General features: G+C 38.9%; 1 pseudogene across 1 annotated transcript; it reads right to left on the bottom strand.

Moving 5' to 3' along the window:
• Nucleotides 1–16,055: 16,055 nt before the first annotated feature.
• Nucleotides 16,056–17,006, bottom strand: LOC311601816 (cysteine and histidine-rich domain-containing protein 1-like; annotated as a pseudogene). The gene has a single exon. The product of its transcript is annotated as a cysteine and histidine-rich domain-containing protein 1-like (transcript).
• Nucleotides 17,007–19,670: the final 2,664 nt, after the last annotated feature.

Genomic DNA, 19,670 nt, shown 5'->3' with positions numbered 1-19,670 from the left:
TCTTCTCTCTGCTTTATAAGACACCTTGTAATGCTTAACTTAGTTTTGCCTTTGTTCAATTAGTTTCTTCCTGCTCCAACCAGGTAGTGGGACCTAGGTTCCTCCTGCCAGAGAGAGAGAGCAGCTACCGCCTTCTGATTGTTTTTGGTTGGCTAGATTTCTGCCCTAGCCCCTCTGGCCTGCCCAGCCTCTCCCAAGAGTGTGTTAGTCCCTGCTAGACTGTGGAGCCTGGCTGGGCTGGGTCTGTTCTGACCAATTGTGCCAGGACAGTCCTCTGGGGCCAGCAGCTGGGTTCCTGCCCTCCCCACTCAGACAGTGCCGCTATGGCTGGACAAGATGCCCACAGCTGTCTGAGCCCCCGTGTGGCACTTAGACTTTCTGTGGATTGGCAAGAGGATGGGTGAGGGGTTGTCTGAGGACAGATCCACCCTTTCCCCCTGAGATTTCCCTAGGCCAGGAGCTCTGATGCTTCACTGCCAGGATCTCTCTCAACCAGTGATCTCCAGCTCCTGCAGTCAGTAAGTAGCTCCCAGTAGTGCCTGCGGTCTCCTCTCTACAGCTCAGACACAGCGTGTCTTCATCGCAGCCATCTTGGAATTGTCCAAACACACTGGCTCTCACCTCAGCCTCCTTCGTGCCTGTTCTCCTCAACAGAGGTTACTGAGCAGCCCCATCTACTGTCTTGGGGCTCAGGGTCGGTGGGGTGGCTCCTGCTGTCTCCTCTGGCCTCACCCTGTGTCGGGTTCCTGGTACTGCAGCTGACTGCTGGCCCATGCAGCCAGTTTCTCCCAGCCGCTCCCACTTGCCTTAAAAAAAAAAAAAAAAAGAACTTACATGTATTCTAAACGTGGGAATTCCATCTATGATAAAGTCTTCAACAAATCTAGGATTTAACTCTAGTTTTTTTCTAAACCATTATCTCATTACCAATGTTTTCATTGCCAAATCCTAGAAGGCTACATTTGATTCAGATATGAATTTGAAAATGGGCCACGCCTCGTAGCTTATGTGTGTGATCCCAGCATCAGAAAAGGTTGCTATGGTTTCAAAGACAGTTTGGGCTTAAGAGTGAGATCTTGTTGCTTCTTCCAAAGTAGGAGGGTGATTTTGTTCAGGACTAAAGTCTAAGACTCCTCTGAATGGGTATTGTGCTTGAGACTTCCATTATCTCCAGAACAACTGCAAATAAAAGGAGAGAAAGGAAAAAAACCTGATGAGTATTTGAGCTGAGTAATTACCACTATCCCCTCCTCTGTCTCTATCTCTTAGTATGATATAGGAAAATCTTCTTTTGATATTGTAAAAACAAAGTCTCTAATTTCCCCCCTGAAATCTACTTTTCTTCAAATAGTTTAGTTTTTCTATTTGTAAATGACTACCAACCCAAATAATGCACTAAAAAGATTTTTAGTTATTTCCTGGGTTCTTTAAAAATATTTATTTACTATCTGTTTATTTCACTTATTCTTTTTTGATAGTGTGGTGGTTTGAATACAAATTTCCCCATAGGCTTACATATTTGAATACTCAGTCCCTAGTTGGTGGAACTATTTGGGTAGGATTAGGGAGTGTGGTCTTGTTGGAGGAGGTGTGTCACTAGGGGTAGGCTTTGAGGTTTCACAAACCCACACCATTTCTTGGACTTTTTTTTCTCTTTCTGCCTTGTGTGTATGGATTAAGACAAGCTCCTGACTACAGCTGCCATGCTCTCTGCCATAATGATCACGAACTTTAACCCCCTGCAACTGTGAGCTCCAAGTTAAATGGTTTCCAAGTTGCCTTGGTCCCGAGGTTTTATCACATCAATATAACTAAGAGACAGGGTCTCACACTGTGGTCTAGGCTGGTGTCAGAATTACAGTTATCTTCCTGCCTCAGCCTCCCAAATGCTGGGATTACAATTAGGTGCCACCACCTCTGCCTTATGTGTTGCTGGGTATCAAACACAGGGCTTCATGTATGTCGGGAGGGCAAGCATCTTACCAACTACAGTTGCATCCTAAGACACCTGAATAATTTTAATAGTTGGGTAAATCAGTGGTCTTACTTCTATTCCTGTATCTCTCCAAAGTCTTCTCTACCTAGAAATTTAAAGAACTTTGTAACATAAAAATTGATCATATCTAGTTCCTGCTTAAGTCTTTTAATGGCTTCCTTTTTTTATTACAGCACATGTCTACTTTTCTCTTAACATGGTCATAAGTTCTCAAATAATCTGCTTGGCTCTACTCTTTCTGAACTTTGTTTTCTTTCCCCAATGTATTACCCAGTGATAGTCATAGATATTTTGCCTTCTGGATATATTTTTGTATATGTCTATTTATTTCTATCTCCAATGCCATGAATGCATTTCAATTGCCATTTTTCTTTACCTTGTCTTCTTTTTATGATGAATAGTTCACTGATTTATCTGATTTCCATACCCTTGTTGTCCATCAATTCATCTCCACAGAGCAGTTAAAATACTCTATTTAGTAAACATATCCCATGTAGCCGCTCTTCTTTAATTCTTCTTTCATCTATAGCATATATGACAAGGGGATAAATTAAATCAGTGCCTGGCTCAATCATATAAATTGATTATGTGTCTTCTTTTTATGAAGTTCTAGATATAAATTCAGATCTTTGTAATTCAGTGGTTGGCATGTTCCCTACTACTGAACTACACTCGGTTGCCAATGATATCTTTTTGATGTAGTACACAAGTCCTTCTTGGATATGGCTTCATCTTTATTTTCAGCTATGCTCTAGTATTAATTTTCCCCATGTAGTATGTTTAACAATAACTATAATAGTAATAACAATACCAAATAATGATCACAGTTACTAGTTATCAAGAATATTTAATATATTACCTTTGTGATAATATATAATTCTCAAAATAGTATTTCTAGTTAATATGGAATCAGTATTCTTGGTTCACTATTAGGGTGAACCTATACTTTATTATAGCAAGTAATTTTCTTTTCTGTCAACATATTATTTTATTTTCTGATTCTATTTACACAGTAGAGTACATAGTTCCAGATGTAGGGCTGAGAGTGTCATCTTTTTCCTGTGTTTGTCTGATGGCCTCCCTTCTTTCTATTTATGGGGCTTTGTGCCCCAAGATTCAGTATCTGGTATAGGATAAGGGAAGCATCTATGCTCCCAAGGCTGAGGAAGTCCTTGAGAGAAGGGTTTGCAAGCATGCTTGCAGGGACTGTCTGTGCTGTGGTTAGCCAGGAGGCCCATGCTCAGGACCTGCAGGAAGTTGACATGAAGAACCTGGAGTATAGTATTTCATAGAGGATATATGTCAGCCAAAGCTTTGACTTGCAAGACGTGAACAACCTCTTTGGAGACGGCACTCATATTGTGTCTGGTACTGTATAAACTACCCCAGGAAGAAAATGCCATTCTAAAGGCCAAGGCATTGTCTCTAAGCAATATGTGTATGGGTTAGAATGAGTAGAATTGGCTCACAGGAGAATGGAACAAATGAGACAGAGTGAGATCCTGACAGAGCTGGGCCTACTGATCCCTTCATGCGTGCTCCTCCTCAGTCCCTAGCCTTGCACTAAAAACTCATGGCCAACACGAACTCTCTCCCTGTCTCTGTGTCTGTCTGTCTGCCTGTCTGTCTGCGCTTGTGTTTGTTGTTGCTTTGTTATGTCTTTTCAAGACATGGTTTCTCTGTATAGCCCTGGGTGTTCTGAACTTGCTTGGTACACGAGGCTGGCCTTGAACTCACAGAGATCTGCTTGCCTCTGCCTCCCAAGTTCTGGGATTAAAGGTGTGTACCACCATGCCAGGCTGTGTGGTTCTTGTAACCTACCCTATATGCCCTGTATCAGTTTGAATGCATCAGTAATAAACTCAGAGTCACAAATAATACATTGGTGTTACATTAAGGAAAAAAAATCAAAGTATTTTCCCATGACATCAGCCAGAATTGGGCATAGATTTGAGTTTTCTACTTCACTCTCTCCATATCTTCAATTGTTCTCTCTCTGTCTGTTCTCTGAGTCCCTATCTCTGTCCCTGATTCTGTCCTTAACAAAGGGCTTTGCTTTTTTTTTGAACAGCACAGAAAGCATCAAGTCAGGAAGGAAGGAGGGGTGGTACACAGAAAACATTAGCCGGGTTTTACAAGTTTTAAGTCACTGACCCCAGCTGACCCATATAAGAAAAGCAATACTACAAGCATCATCGTTTATCAACCAAAATCCTTATGTTATATTAAAATGTATGATATTCATTTTATAAGGTTGCTTTCTACCTATATTTGCTGTTTTCAAAAAATGATTATCAAAGCATACACACAGGAGCACCAAAGAGTACATAATTTAAGATGGAAGCTGTATATTAGCTTGTATTGTAAAAGCTGACTTCGTGGGAAATCCAAGGCAAGCAAGGGAGGCTGTTACATTGTTTCCCAAAAGGCAGGCTGAACAAACAGGTTTGCTACACAAGAGGGTAGCTGCCTTAAGAGACCTCCAAATGTACTATGAACTCTGCCCAGGAGGGAAAAGTTTCATTCTCTTCAAATGCAAGAGACATTTTAGTAATATTGCACTATCATGGTGCTCTTCCAGGGGCTTGACTTTTCCCCATAGAATATCTTCTCACTGTCTCTCTATCAACCCCTTGAATGAGAGCTGGAACATGGCCTTCACTGCACAGGCAGTTGCCTTTCCTCTGATTTGTGGACGGATTTTAAACTTACCCAATAGCTCCTAATCTGTTCTCTTTTTAGTGGGCATTTACTATGTGCTAAAAAACGCTACCACTCAAAATATCACATGCATGCATCTACTTGTCTTCCTATTTTTCTAATTGAAAGGACTTTAGAGGCAAAGCTTGTGATTCATCTGCATTCTTAGTGTTAGCAGACCTGTTCCAGGGCAGCAGGCCTTGGTACACACTTTGTGATAAAAATATGAGAAAATGTAGCTGGATTTCATGGGGTGGAACATTCCAAGAAGTGATCTGACCAGTTGGTTCTCTTGTAGGATGAAGGCCACCTAGGCCCTCTAATGGCTTGAAGGTTAGAGTCACTTGAAATATTATCATGTTCTGAACCTCTTTCATACCGCTCAGCTTACGAGACATTTGAGATCATGGGAATCCAGTTTCTGCACTTAGCAGGGGTAAAAGTCTTAGTATCTTGCATCTGTGAAAGAGATTCTTTCCAGAATCTAAGAGAGTGGATAGCAAAACTAATTCCAGGGTTGAGAAGTCACACAGAGTCCTGTACAAAACATCATCCTTCCACCATCAATAGGACAGAATGGCAGTCTACAGAATGGGAAAAGATTTTTTTCGACTCCACATCTGACAGAGGGCTAAATTACATAATATGGAGAGAATCCAAGAAACTAGACATTAACAAACCAAACAATAAAACATTTACAAATTGGGTACAAATCTAAGCAGAGAATTCTCAACAGGTGAATATCAAAAGGCTGAAAAACATTTAAAGAAATGTTGAACATCCTTAGCCATCATGGAAATGGGAAATCAAACTGACTCTGAGATTCTCTTATACCTGTCAGGATGGTTGAGTTTAATAACACAAGCGACAGCTCATGCTGGCGAGGACGCAGAGCAAGGGGAACAACTTTTCTGTTGCTGGTTGGAGTGCAAACTTGTACAACCACTTTGGAAATCAGTATGGAGGTTCCTCAGAAAACAGAATAGTTCTACCTGAAGACCCAGCTATACCACTCCTGGGCATATACCCAAATGATGCTCTACCATACAACAAAGAAACTTGCTCAACTATGTTCATAGCAGCTTTATTTGTAATAGCCAGAATTAGGAAATAACCTAGGTGTCCCTCACTCAAAGAAAGGATAAAGAAACTGTGGTACATTCACACAATAGAGTATATGCAGCTATTTAAAAAATGACATCAGCCGGGCATGGTGGCACTCATCTTTAATCCCAGCACTTGGGAGGCAGAGGCAGGCAGACTGCTGTGAGTTTAAGGCCACTCTGGTCTACAAAGCGAGTCCAGGACAGCCAAGGCTACACAGAGAAACCCTGTCTCGCAAAACCAAAAAAGCAAAGCAAAGCAAAACAAAACAAACACTCCCCCCCCAAACCAAACCAAACCAAACCAAACCAAACCAAACCAAACCAAACCAAACAAAAACCCACTGGAAAAAAAAGACATCCTGCAATGTGCAGGCAAATGACTAGAACTAGACAAAATCACCCTGAATAAGGTAACCCAGACCCAGAAAGACAAACATGGTATATACTCACTTATGAGTGAAAATTAGTTATAAAGTAAAGGATAATAATGCTATAATCCACATACTCTGAGAGGCTAAGTAACAAAGAGGGCTCAAGAGGAGACACTTGGATCTCCCTGTGAAGGGGAAATAGAATTATAGGGTAGACAGGTGGGTTGGGGTGGGATGGAGTGATGTGGGGATGGGAACAGGAGGGTTCAGGTTGAGGAATATGGAGGGAGAGAGTACTCGGAAAAATGACTGGAATTGGGGGCACTTGGTGGAGGTGAGATAGAAACCTAGTGCAGTGAAAACTCACAGGAATCTATGAGGGTGACCCTAGCAAAGACTCCTAGTAATAGTGGATAAGGAGTCTAAACCAGCTATCTTCTTTAAACAGGCAAGGTTTCCAGGCAAGGGATTAAAGCACCAGCCCAGGCACAAATTTCGATCTACAATTTGTCTTATGTATAAAATGTGCTGGGGTAAAGTTGAGGCAGAAACTGAGGGAGTGAGCAACCAATGACTGGTCCATCCTGAGACCCATGCCATGAGATGGAGCCCATCCCTAATATTTCCTTGAAAGCCAGAAACCAGAAGTTGGATAGCCTAGAGATCTATGATGGAACCAAATACTACTGGCAAAAAATAAGTCAATGAAATGATTCCTAATGATAGTATGCTATAATTATAGACCAGAGCCTCACATAATCCTCATTAGAGAGGCTGCATCCAACAGCTGATGGGAGCTGATGCAGAGACCTACAACCAAATGTTAGGTGGAACTTGGGGACCTACTCCATTAGCACAACCAGGAATCCCATAACAACAACACCAAAGTGAACCTGATGTGGGTCTGTGTAGGTGGTTCATGCCATTCTTCTAGAGACCTGAGGGCATGGCCCAATATGAGCCTCTCCTATTGGCTTAAAAAGGCCTTCTCAGTGGCAGCTAGCACATTGGACAGGACACATTTCTAAGATTTCTTGCCTGGCTTTATGTCCAACTATGTGGACTTACACCATGAAAGAAATGTCATATGACAGTGAAACATAGGCAACAGGAGGATTCTGTAACTTAGGAACATTGTGATCAAAGTAATTTGATCTCAGTGCCCATATATGTTCAGTGGACATGGCAATATCCTTTACAGTATTGTCAAAACACTGAAGCAATAAGCTATAAGGGTGATTTTTCTCTAGTCTCCTTCATGGAAACATAATCATTTCTACAAATGTCTTGGCCCTTGGAATGCAGTTCAATCAAGGCCTTCAGACAACCAACATAGCCCAAAGAACAGGGGTGGCCCTTGTGAAGTTCCCAGTGGAGCTAGAATGGTGTTCTAAGGAGTTAACAGTGGGTTGCACCCCTGGGGGGCACCAGAGCTACTAGAGAAGACACAGCTGACAGCAGTGTAGGCTTTTTCTTTGAAAACTAGAGCCTTCAATACTTGGTACAGTTCTAGAGATAATGTTTCCTGAACTATTCACCTAACTCAGAAGCTCTGGAATCAGTGTGATTATCTGTTTTTTCACATTTACTAATATTTTATGGAAAAATCCATTAAGATGGTGTCTTACTCTATTCCCATTGCTATAACAAAATTTCTTAGTTTGGGTATTTTGCAATCTATAGATTGTATTTCTAAGAATTTTGGATGCTGGAAATTCCAGGTTAAAGTCATAAATATAGCCAGTCTTTCATAAAGGCTCATTCTCTACTTACTACACAACAAATTTTTCCTCTGTATTCATACAACAGAAAAGTAAGGCAACTCATTTATACATACCCCTTATATGTGTGGACCAATCCTTTCCCAATGGAACTTGTTAAAGGATTCACCTCTTACTATCACACTAGTTATTAAGTTCAACAGATAAATTTGGAGGGAAACTTTCAGGCTATATGAGGTTGTCTTTGTTTTGCTTTAGTCTGTTGATGTTATAAACACCACAATCAAAACCAAGTTAGGGCACGAAGAGTTTTATTTGGCTTACATGTCACTCAGTGAAACAAATATCCCATGCCAACATCTATTATTGAGAGAAGTCAGGGCAAGGACTCAAACAGGAATTCAAATCGGGAACTGAAGAGGGATTTTCATTTTTTGATTTGCCTGCAGGCTCTTTTTTAGCTAGCTTTCTTGCATAGCTCATGAAGACCTGCTCAGGGAATGGTGATGTCCACAATGGGATGGACCCTCCTCCATCAATTAAAAATCAAGACAAACCCTCAAAGATATACTCACATTCTTTATTAAGACAATCACCTGAAACTCTTTACTGATATTTCTCAGCCATTTCATGTTCATCGTTAGTGCTAACTACAGCAGTCCAATAGACATTTTTCATTTCTTTATTGATGTGGAATATTTTACAGTTGCCATTTGCTAATAGAAAAATTTGACATTTGAGGAATTAGTCCTACTGAATTTTGTGGTATTTAATGCTTTACTATAACATTAAGTGTGATTGCTGGGTATTTTGTTTAGAATTTAGTTATATTTATGATTGGGATGTCAATATTTCTATGTATGCTTATATTAATGTTCATATATACATATTTCATGGCTTTATTAGCTTTGATATCAGAATTATATTACCCTCATAATATAAATGAGTAAACTTTTCTCATAATTACTTGTTTAATGTCTGTCTCTGCCATTAGATTATTTCCTTTTCAAAGGTAGGAAACATTCCTAGGGATCATCCTAACGTAACAGAGCCTATGGTGGGTTGAACGAGAAACTTTCAAAGGCATTTATTTGAACACATGGTTCCCAGTTGGTGGTGTAGCCTTGTTGGAGGAAGTATGTCACTGGAGTAAGGCTTTGAGGATTCATAGTCTTGCCCTACTTCCAATTTGTTCTCTGCTTCATGTTTGAGATTGAAGATATTATTACTCAGCTTCCTGCTCCAGCCACTATTCCTTCCTGCTGTCATGCTTTCCTGTCATGATGGACTCTTAACCCTCTGGAACCAAAGCTCAAATAAACCCTTTCTTCTGTAAGTTGCCTTGGCCATAGCATTTTGCCAGAGCCACAGGAAAGTAATGAATGCAGCATCTGTTATAGCTTCCTTCCTGTTTCTGTGATATAACATTCTGAATTTGGCTTATACTTTGAGGTCACAGTCCATCACTGAATGTAGTTATGGCAGGAAATTAAACAATAACCTGAAGCAAAAACCATGGAGGAACACTGCTTACGGGCTTGGCTACAGAATCATGCTAAATTAGCCTTCTTATGCATCTCAAGATCACTTGCCCAGGGAATAAGCACGCCTATAGCAGGCTGAGCACTCCTATATCACTTGACAATTAAGCCTGTCCTCAGAAGACATTCCCATAGGCCAATCTTATCTGGGTAATCCATGAGTTGAAATTCCCTTCTAAGATGATCCTGAGCTGTCACATTGTTATTAGAGATAACAAGGACAATACATTATAGTAATATATAAATGTTTACTCAATATTGGAATCAACCCACATATTATACATGGGAAGCTGAGGCCCAGAGTATTTCAACAACTTGCTCAGATTCATATCCTTAGTTGATGGCACAATCAGTCCAAAGGTAGATATAAAGAATGTAAATTGATTTTTATACTCCAGACTTGGTTAAAAAAGGTGGCTTTTATGAATTGAAGATTTCACATTTTTTTTGTGGCTAGGAATTCAAAATGGAAAACAAATCTCAAAATGGCCTTATTTTGATTCAGACTTATAGACGCCATTGTAAACTGTTTTCTCAGACTACTTCTCCCACTTTCCTGTAGTTCCTTGTGTAGGGAGAGTGTAATGCATTGTCTAAAATGAAATAAATTTCATTGAAAAATTTTTGATGAAATATATTTTGATCACGCTTTCCTTCTCCCAATTCCTCCAAGATTATTCCCACTTTCGTGCTTAGTGGAATAGTTTTGAAAATGAAGCAGACTACTATTAAAAATTGTGCCCAGACGATACTTATAAGATGGGCTATCTTGAGCTAATGTGGCCCATGTTGGACAGCCTCAAGGAAGTCTGGCTTTATTGCTCAGTAGTGTATAACTTTCATATGAATAACTTTGACTGTGGTGGGCTTTCCTCCCAATGTTCAATTTCTCCTCCTTTTTCTAGCACACTCTATGTATCATTTGAATGTTTACTGTTTTCAGAAGGCTTCTCAGACTCCAAATTTTTTTCCATACACACTCAAGTGTTTTATGCATCTACTTCTTTACCATATTGAAATTTATCCATTGGAACATTTATTATTTTCTCAAGTAAATGTATATTTGATGATTTATCTTCTGTAGGCTGCATGCTCTCTGATGACAAGGGTTGTATCTTTTATCTCTGGATCCTGATACTGCTTGACATGTTGTATGTGCTCACTGATTGTTTGTTGTGAGCAACATGAGGAGATGAGTGAATGAACAGAAAAATACAGCTGTGTTGCCCCTCTCTCAAGAAAGCTGTTCTTTTTAGTGAAGGGACTAGAGTGGGAAAACTTGATGTGCATGGATAAGAGCTTTCCACTGTCAACCCTTTAGGAAACAGTAGGGCAGGAACAGATGGCCTCACTATGCTGTGAAATGTGCTAAAAGGTGGTTTAAACAATACAGCTTCCACTGGTGTGCCACAGTGTCTGGAATGCTGCCATCACAGCCACTCCTTTGAGGGCTAAACACTGTCTCCAGATGGCCATTCCTAAATGTACATATGTTATCCGAGTGGGTTAGCCCTCTAAATTGTCACTCCTTTGCCTACACATTTAGATTTTTCTGGAAATGGAAAATCATATGTGGAAACTATGAATTTCAATAAGAGTAGGCAGTCTGGTTTTTGTAACTTTATTTATGTGTAATTATTAACTTGTTCGTGCGGTGTGTGTGTGTGTGTGTGTGTGTGTGTGTGTGTGTGTGTGTGCATGTACTGTTGCCTTGTAACCTTTATTAAGGCAAAGAGAAATCTTTGAATTACTCATATTTATATTAAAATGAGGGTCATATAAGAGACATGGCATTTTATTCCATGAGGGCAGGCTATGCAGGTGGTAATCTTACTTTGAATTACTTTGGATGATGTTTCTTGATGCACATTGACTAATTCTGTATCCATGTCCATATCCACTGAAGGATATAAAACCTCTGTATTCTGTTAGTCTAGCATTCAGTCTGGCCACTGCAGAATCTATATAAAGTGAAATCTACATTTTGATTCAGTCTTTGTTCCCAGACTGGTAAATATTCTGTACTTAAATAGTATAAACTACAGAACTCAAGTGGATTTTTGGCACAATTTATGGAAGACGTGATGATAACTCAAACCCAAGTGCACTGCCTTTGATGAGCAGAGAAGTCATTACTTGCTTATTGGGGTACTTTACTCTCATTATCACTGTTTCTTAGAGATTGCTTGTCAAACAGATATTCTACCATACCAGATTGTGCACGTGAAGCTTCTATTCTGTGCAAATTGGTTATCTAGTCATTCATTTCTTGATATATTTTACTTGTATATTCAGGTAATGTGCATCAATAAAGTCATGCAAGTGAGAGGTCATTTTTATCAGTTTCCAGTATTTTGTACTGTTCCAGTATTGACAAATTTATGCCTTATCCCAAGTGTATAGCATATTTCATTGCTTTCGGTTGTCCCCCACTGATCTTGGTTTCATTTCTTTATATTCTGAAGGCAGATTCAGCCACTACCATTGCCTCTATGGTTTCGCTAGTTTCTCAGCATATTTCTTTCTCCTCATAAGATCAGTTAAGAAAACATTTGGCAAGATTCTTCAAAGCCTTGGTCATGATCACAATCTTAGCCTTTATGCTCAAGATATGGTGGTGCAGTGTTAAGAGACATAGACCTGTAGGTAGATTGAATGGTTGCCTCCAGAGTCTTGGTAGGAGTTCTTTAATATCTGTGAGGGGATCAGCATGGTGGGTGACTGAAAAGATTTGATGGCAGAGACATGTTGGGGGGCATCTTAGGATGCACTAAAAAGGTAGCGAAGGGCTGGCTCTGACTGTCTGACGTGGAGAGTGGTTGAGCATTGTGTTGGTATTTAGTGGACCTTTGAAGAAAGCTGTTTGAAATGTTATTTATTAGCATTTATCACTTGTCTTTTTGCTCCATTAGATCGATATAAGTTAGGCAATGCCTTTGTACTAGATGTTCTCATCTTGGTCAGCATTAATATTTTGGTGCAGGAAATTATTTATTGTTTATGTATTCTTTCTCATTCACATTGGCCATCCAGATAGATAGTGTACATAGTGAGCCACGAACCTCAATATTACTGTGAAAGACTTCAGGATGATGGATTAAAGTAGTATGGTTTTTCTTTTGATAATAGACATGACTTCAAGACATTTGAATCAACTTTTTAAATATCAAAATGAAGAATTCTAGCTATACAATTGGTCACTAATCACTTCTTCATTTATGTTAACTGAAAAAATTATACATACTTATAGTATATAAAACATAATATTTTGAAATATGCAGATATGGTGAATTGGTTAAAAGGACTTAACACATGCGTTGCCTCCCATAGCTATTTTTTATATGAAAACATTCTCAGGACAAATTATCTTCTCTAAGGATGAGCTCCCTGACAGTTCATCCAATTTCAGCAATTATTTCTTTTAAAAAATTATTTATTTACTTTATATCCCGAATGGAACTTCTCTTCTCTCCTGTCCTCCTATTCCCTTCCTCTCCCCTCCCTTCCCATTCTCCTCAGAAAAAGGGAGGCTTCCTGTGGATATCAACCAACCTTCTACAGGATTCCTCAAGATCGACTTGATGTTTGGTTGTGGGTCTCTGCATCAGTTTCATAACTTGCTGGGTGAAGCCTCTCTGATGACAGTTATGCTAGGCTCCGGTCTAAAAACATAGCAGAATATCATTAATAGTATCAGGGGTGGGCTACCTTTCATGGCATGGGTCTTAAGCTGGGCCAGTCACTGGTTGGATCTTCCTGCAATTTCTTCTCCATCTTTTAACCCCTGCACATCTTGTAGGCAGGACAAATTGTGGGTCTAAGGTTTTGTGGATGTGTTAGTGTCACAATCCCTCCACTGAAAGTGTTTTCTAGATACAGGAGATGGTCACTTCAGGTTCCATATCCCCTATTGCTAGGAGTCTTGGCTAGAGTTGCCCTCATAGATTCCTGGGAGTTTACACTGTACAAGGTTTCTAGTTCATCATAGAGATAACCCTACCTCAATCTCAGTTCCTTTTCACTCCGTCTTATGCCCACACCATCCCTCTTGTTCCCATCTCCAACCCACTTTCTTACTCAACCTCCTGCTTCCATCCACCACCAATGTCTAATCTATTTTCCCTTTTAGTGAGATTCAAGCATCCCCCTTGGGGCCTTTTTGTTACTTAGCTGAGAGTTCAGCCCCTGGGTGAGGTCAGGACCTGTAGAAGGGTGAATGCAAGAATAGAGAGGGAGAGAAATGAGTGGTCAAGTTCACTTTCTTGGTTAGAGCTACACCAAGATAATTTACATTATTTGTGGCTATTGTGAAGGGTATAGTTTCCCTAACTTCTTTCTCTGCCTATTTGTCATTTGAATACCAGAGTGCTAATGATTATTTTTTGAGGTGATTTTGTGTTCACTTTGCTGAAGGTATTTTTCAGTTGCAGGATGTCCTTGATAGAATTTTGGGGGTCACTTATATATACTATCATATCATCTACAAATTATAGTATTTTGACCACTTATTTTCTAATTTGTATACCCTTGATCCCTTTTAGCTGCCTTATTGCTCTAGCTAGGACTTCAAGTACTATATTATTGCTCTAGCTAGGACTTCAAGTACTATATTGAAGAGCTACAAAGAGAGTAGACCTTGTCTTGTCCCTTATTTCAGTGGAGTTGATTTAAGTTTCTCTCCATTTAGTTGGATATTGGCTATAGGCTTGCTGTATATTGCCTTTATTATAGTTAGGTATGTATCTTGCATCCCTGCTCTCTCCAGTATTTTTTCCAAACTCTATATTTTATTTTCATTAATTAAACATTTTTATTTTTACATATACATTTATATTATTCCACATACATACAATAAACTACCTATAGCAAAAAGAAACATGGCACAATCAGGAATTGTATAAAAGTTACATTCTTAGTGTTTTGGCTATTTGTATTTGACAGCCTTGAAGAAAACATCTTTCCTCTGTTGGTGCATCTAAAATTCTGAAAGTAAACCAATCTCCATCACATCGTGTCATTATCAACTGAAAACATCTATCTGGACCTAAAAGGATCTTAACCCCTAAACAACTAAGCTTCATTGTAAAACTAAGCTATCTGGTCTTCAACTCCACCAGAGACTGGAAAAGGAATAAACTTGATTACCTGAGTATGCCGGGAGTGCAGGTTAGTAGATTTCCAAATGAAAAGATGACAGAGACAGTTTGCTACCTGAACAGTCATCCAAAACTCTCCATAATGTTGGAGCATCTTCTTCAGTCTTCTGGCTGACAGACATATTTGTGAGGCAGGAACTATTGAGGACTTGTTTACTCTGTCTTGGCAGAGTTTGGCTGTTTACTCTGCCTTCATCCAATATTGCCCCTTTAAAGGCAAAATTCTGTCTGTGGTAGAAACGAAGACGTTTGGCCCAGTGGTTTCTTTGCCACATTTGAAGCCACCTCCATAAAGAGGTTTTTTGATGCTCATCATCCTCTTTGAGTTAGACTGGGTGTTTTCAGGAGTTAACCTGTCTCATTGTCAGTGAATCTTTTATTTTTCAAGGAAGGAATAGTTTATTTTAAGTCACGGTTTCAGAGGACACAGTCTATAAAGGCTGAGGAGAGAGTGGTGGGATTGTGAGGACAGAGATAGTTCATATGCCCTGACTGGATCAGACCACAGATGTATAACCCTCAAAGGCTCATCTCCAGTGAGCTCAACAAGGCCCAGTATCGCAAAGGTTTCACAGCCTTCTTAATTGGGGGATCAACAACTCAAAACAAGCCTGGAGGGGCATTTCAGATTCAAGCCTCAACACACCTTAAAGTATTTCAACAAAGGTATTCATTCACAATTTTACAGATACTGTTTTGTATCGGGGAGGCAGATATAATTCATAAGAGGGTTCAGACTATAAATCAGGTACTATTTAGTCAAAACACCATAAAAAGATCTGTAAAGAATCAGGAAACTTTTTAAATATTATTGCTTACTCTTATGAAATGATGAATTTTGATCAAATTGATATTTCTATAATCTTAGTTATATTTCCTACAAGTAACATAGATATTAATGTAACTTTCTGAATTTAAATTAATTGCAAACAAATTATAATGTTAACCAGTACACACAGATGGTTTGACGACACTGCTTCAGAATTTGTAGTACAAAAAGTAACCACCCCATGGGGAAAAACACAAATCTTTTCATTAAAGATTTTCAAGAACTATAGTAACAAAAGTTCATGGAAAGGTTAATTAAAACATTTTTTGACCACCTTGCTTTTCTATTTAAGGGATAAAACAGATATCAGGATAAAAAAATCCTCCTTTGTTTCTTTGCTTATAAAATTTATATTAAGAAATACTGCAATTATACTTACATGTTCTTTTCCTCCCTTCAAGTGTGGGGCAACAACTACAGCTCTAGTGAGGAGAGTTGAATAATTATACTATGGAACTAAAAAAATAAGATGGAGGCACAAATATTTAACAGACTTCGGCTTTGGAGAACCTCATGTTAATTCGAAAATGGCAGCTTAAAAAAAAAACAACAAAAAAGATTATAGCAGCAAGCAACTACTTCACCACACACATTAAGAACTCTGAAACAGACATAACTTTCTGTTTCTTTTCCAGTCAATCAGCAATATTTTCTTTTTGTATCTCCTGTTTTTTGGTTGTAGGCAGTTCAAGACTTGCACATTGTATGGGTTCTGCCTTTCTCATAGTGATCTCAATGTTTGTTGCAGTCATATTTATATAACTTTGATTAACATCAATCACACTCCAAAGCTTCACATTTTGATGAAATTTCTTCTCTCCGTCAAATACAATGTGAACATTTAACAATGTACTATTTGCTTCTACTTGATTGAGTTCTGGCAGTGAATTTTTAGCATATACCGAGATGGAACTTCAGCCCCAGTCTGATGCCAGTCATGTCTACATGGAACAACTTTGTTCCCTGCATCGTTTTTAGTTCACACACGTTTCCCTATTGTGAAGGCCTCTTGGGCTAATAATGTATTAAAATCTGAGGTTTTTCTTCTACAACAGCTCCAATATTTCATCACATCATGGGAAATGGGTACTCCAGAATGATATATACAGATTTCGTCTAGACTCTGTAGACCCTGGTATGTTTTTGAACATCCTCCATTTTTACAAGAAGTCCCAATCTTAATTTCATCACTATCTTCTTTTTTTTTTTTAATCTTCTACATTCCCTGATTATAGTTTAAGTTTATCAAGTGCTTGTTTTAGGGAAGCAGATATTTTAAATTCCAAGTTTTTCATTGGCTCATCTGGGCTTGGCCTTTGTATTGCTTCTACTGATTTAGGGGCTTGAATGATGTGCTCCTGAAATTTGGGTTTTAATTCAGATAGTTCCTTCATCTCAATAGTCTTGATGTCAGGCGTGACTGGTTCAGGGGGATTCTCCCTATTATGCCTGCTTTTTGTACAGCCTACAATGCTTAAGAAGTCATGAAAGACAGGAACACTTGGGTTGTATATCCAAGCATCATTCATGTTGGCTCCTGGGACAAAACTCTGGCCACATCCTTGGTTGTAACACAGCAATACCATTCCATTTTCCACATGAAACCACACCACCAACACTACAAGTGAATCACCACGCCAATTGCTGGCACTACAGTAAAGTCCTGAGCTGGCTTCTGGAAGCTGCCGCTACTGCTTCAGAAATTTTTGTGAACGTGTGAATCTTTAAAATAATAAAAAACATTTTAAATGCCATAGTCTGCACGTCTCTGAGGTTTTTAAAGATCTTATGTAACTATCCTACCTTAACTTTCTATAGAATCATATCTATCTGCCACACCTAAGATAAATATTCTTGTGATAAAAGTAGACTAGTAATTGACATGACCATGATTTGATCAACTAACAATTAACTTGTATAACTTATGTATTCTAAACAGCCTGCAAAAGCATTTTTAAAGTATTGGAAGTAAACTTTGTATTAGAAATAAATTGTGTGGGTATAATACCTCATATTAGAGTAGAAAAATATATACATACATAGTGTGTGAAGGATAAATTTACATTTGAATTCTATACCACTGTATCTAGAATTAAACATATTTTGCATCTATATACAAAATTCTATACCAGTGAATTAAAAATAACTGTGTGAGTGACAATAGAGGCATTAAGTTGAGGAGTAGATTCACTAATCTACTTTTCCTATCTTCCCTATCTATTTCTATATTCCCCCTTCTTTCTTTTCAATCCCTATCGCCAAACCAAGAATGTAAGATAAGAAAAAAGAGAGACATTGCTGAGTCTAACCTTGTTTTCTTTTTAAACAAGACTAATAATAACTTGTAAACAACTCCCATTGATAATAACCCTCTATAGCCCAAGGAAGCAACCAAAATTCTACCTGACCTCACTTAAAGGAAATGAGGTATTGTTCTCTTAATGTTTCTTCCAGCTGATTTGGGATGATTAATACCATTGTAGTGTCCCAAATAAAATTGGGGAGAATGGTTGAATAAGCTAGGAATAGCATTTGTGGTCTATTTTCTAAATGTTGAGAAATTCCAGGCCTAATTAGAGTCCTGTGTGGGACAGTCTGAAATGCTGGACCAATTGGGATTGAAAGCTTTCTTTGGAAGTGTCCTGGGAGCTGTCTTGTTCTGATGAGGAATAGCAATTGAAGCAGTTGGTGCTGGAACATGAAGGATGCAGGATGTCAGTGTCCAGCATGCTGAGAGGAATGCATCCTGTCAGGTCTGATCAGATGTCAGTGTCCAGTTCTTTTGTTCTGAAAGCATATAATTTCTCACAAGCATTATACAGTCCTTAAATTATAAGTGTATAAGGTGTGGGTGATGCACAGAACAATTAAGGCTGCTTTTTTTTTGCTCTCTATATGAGAAAAAAAGACATCCACAAATCATCACTCACATCATATGAGTGATCTAATAGTATTTCATAGGGGTCCTGTAGCCAACAAGAAGCATTGTCCTTGCCTAGACATTCATGTCTCAGCCAGTCTCAGAGCTATTCTCATGTAGTGGAATTAACAATATAAGTTACCTGCTTGTTCTGCAGTTTAAAATTTCACATCTTGATCCTTTCCCCCTGCCTCATTTCCTCCCTCATCTTGTCTCCCTCCCTCCCTTAGATCTCAGAAAGGGGAGCCCTCCTCCTCTAACATCTGTCCTAAGCCTATCAAGTCTCATCTGTACTACCTGTAACCTCTTCCTCTGTAGCCTAGCAAGGCTGTCCTGCCAAGGGGGAGTGATCTAAATTTGGTGGCCAAAGTGCATGTCCAAAGTAGTCCTTACTCTTCATATTTTGGAACTCACAAGGAGACTGTGCTGCTATGTCTGAGCAGTGGGTCTATGTCCACATCACACATGGTCCTTGGTTGATGTTTCAGTCTTTGTGTTGTAGTGTAGTTATCTTGTAATATGTGGCTAATATCCACTTATGAGTGATAATATACCATGCATTTCTTTCTGGGTCTGGTTTATCTCACTCAGGATGATCTTTTCTAGTTCCATCCATTTGCCTGCAAATTTCAAGATTTCCTTATATTTAATAGCTGAGTAGTATTCCATTGTATAAATGTACTACAGTTTCTTTATCCATTCTTCAGTTGAGGGACATCTAGGTTGTTCCCAGATTCTGGATATTATGAGTAAAGCTGTTATGAACATAGTTGAGCAAATGTCCTTGTATGGTGGAGCATCTTTTGGGTATATTCCCAGGAGTGGTATGGCTGGGTCCTGATATAGAGTTATTACTAATTTATTGAGAAAGCACCAGATTGATTTCCAAAGTGACAGTACAATTTGGCACTCCCACCAGCAGTTGAGAAGTGTTCCTTTTCCCCCACATCCTCATCAGCATGTGCTGTCACCTGAGTTTTTTTATCTTAGCCATTCAGATAGGTGTAAGATGGAATCTCAGAGTCATTTTGAGTTGCATTTCCCTGATAACTAGGGATGTTGAGCATTTCTTCAAGTGTTTCTCAGCTATTCGATATTCTGTTGCAAATTCTCTGTTTAGTTCTGTACTTCATTTTTCAATTGGATTATTTGGTATGGTCATGTTTAATTTTTGAATTCTTTTTATATTTTGGATATTAGCCCCTTGTCAGATGTAGGGTTGGTAGAGATCTTTTCCCAATCTGTAGGCTGTTGTTTTGTTTTGTTGAGTGTCCTTTGCCTTACAGAAGTTTTTCAGTTTCATTAGGTCCCATTTATTATTGGTTGATCT

The sequence above is a fragment of the Acomys minous genome (assembly GCF_964271855.1).
Source record: "Acomys minous genome assembly, chromosome: 7".
NCBI lineage: Eukaryota > Metazoa > Chordata > Mammalia > Rodentia > Muridae > Acomys > Acomys minous.
The sequence above is the reverse complement of the archived record's forward strand: the minus strand, read 5'-3'. Positions and strand labels throughout refer to the sequence as shown.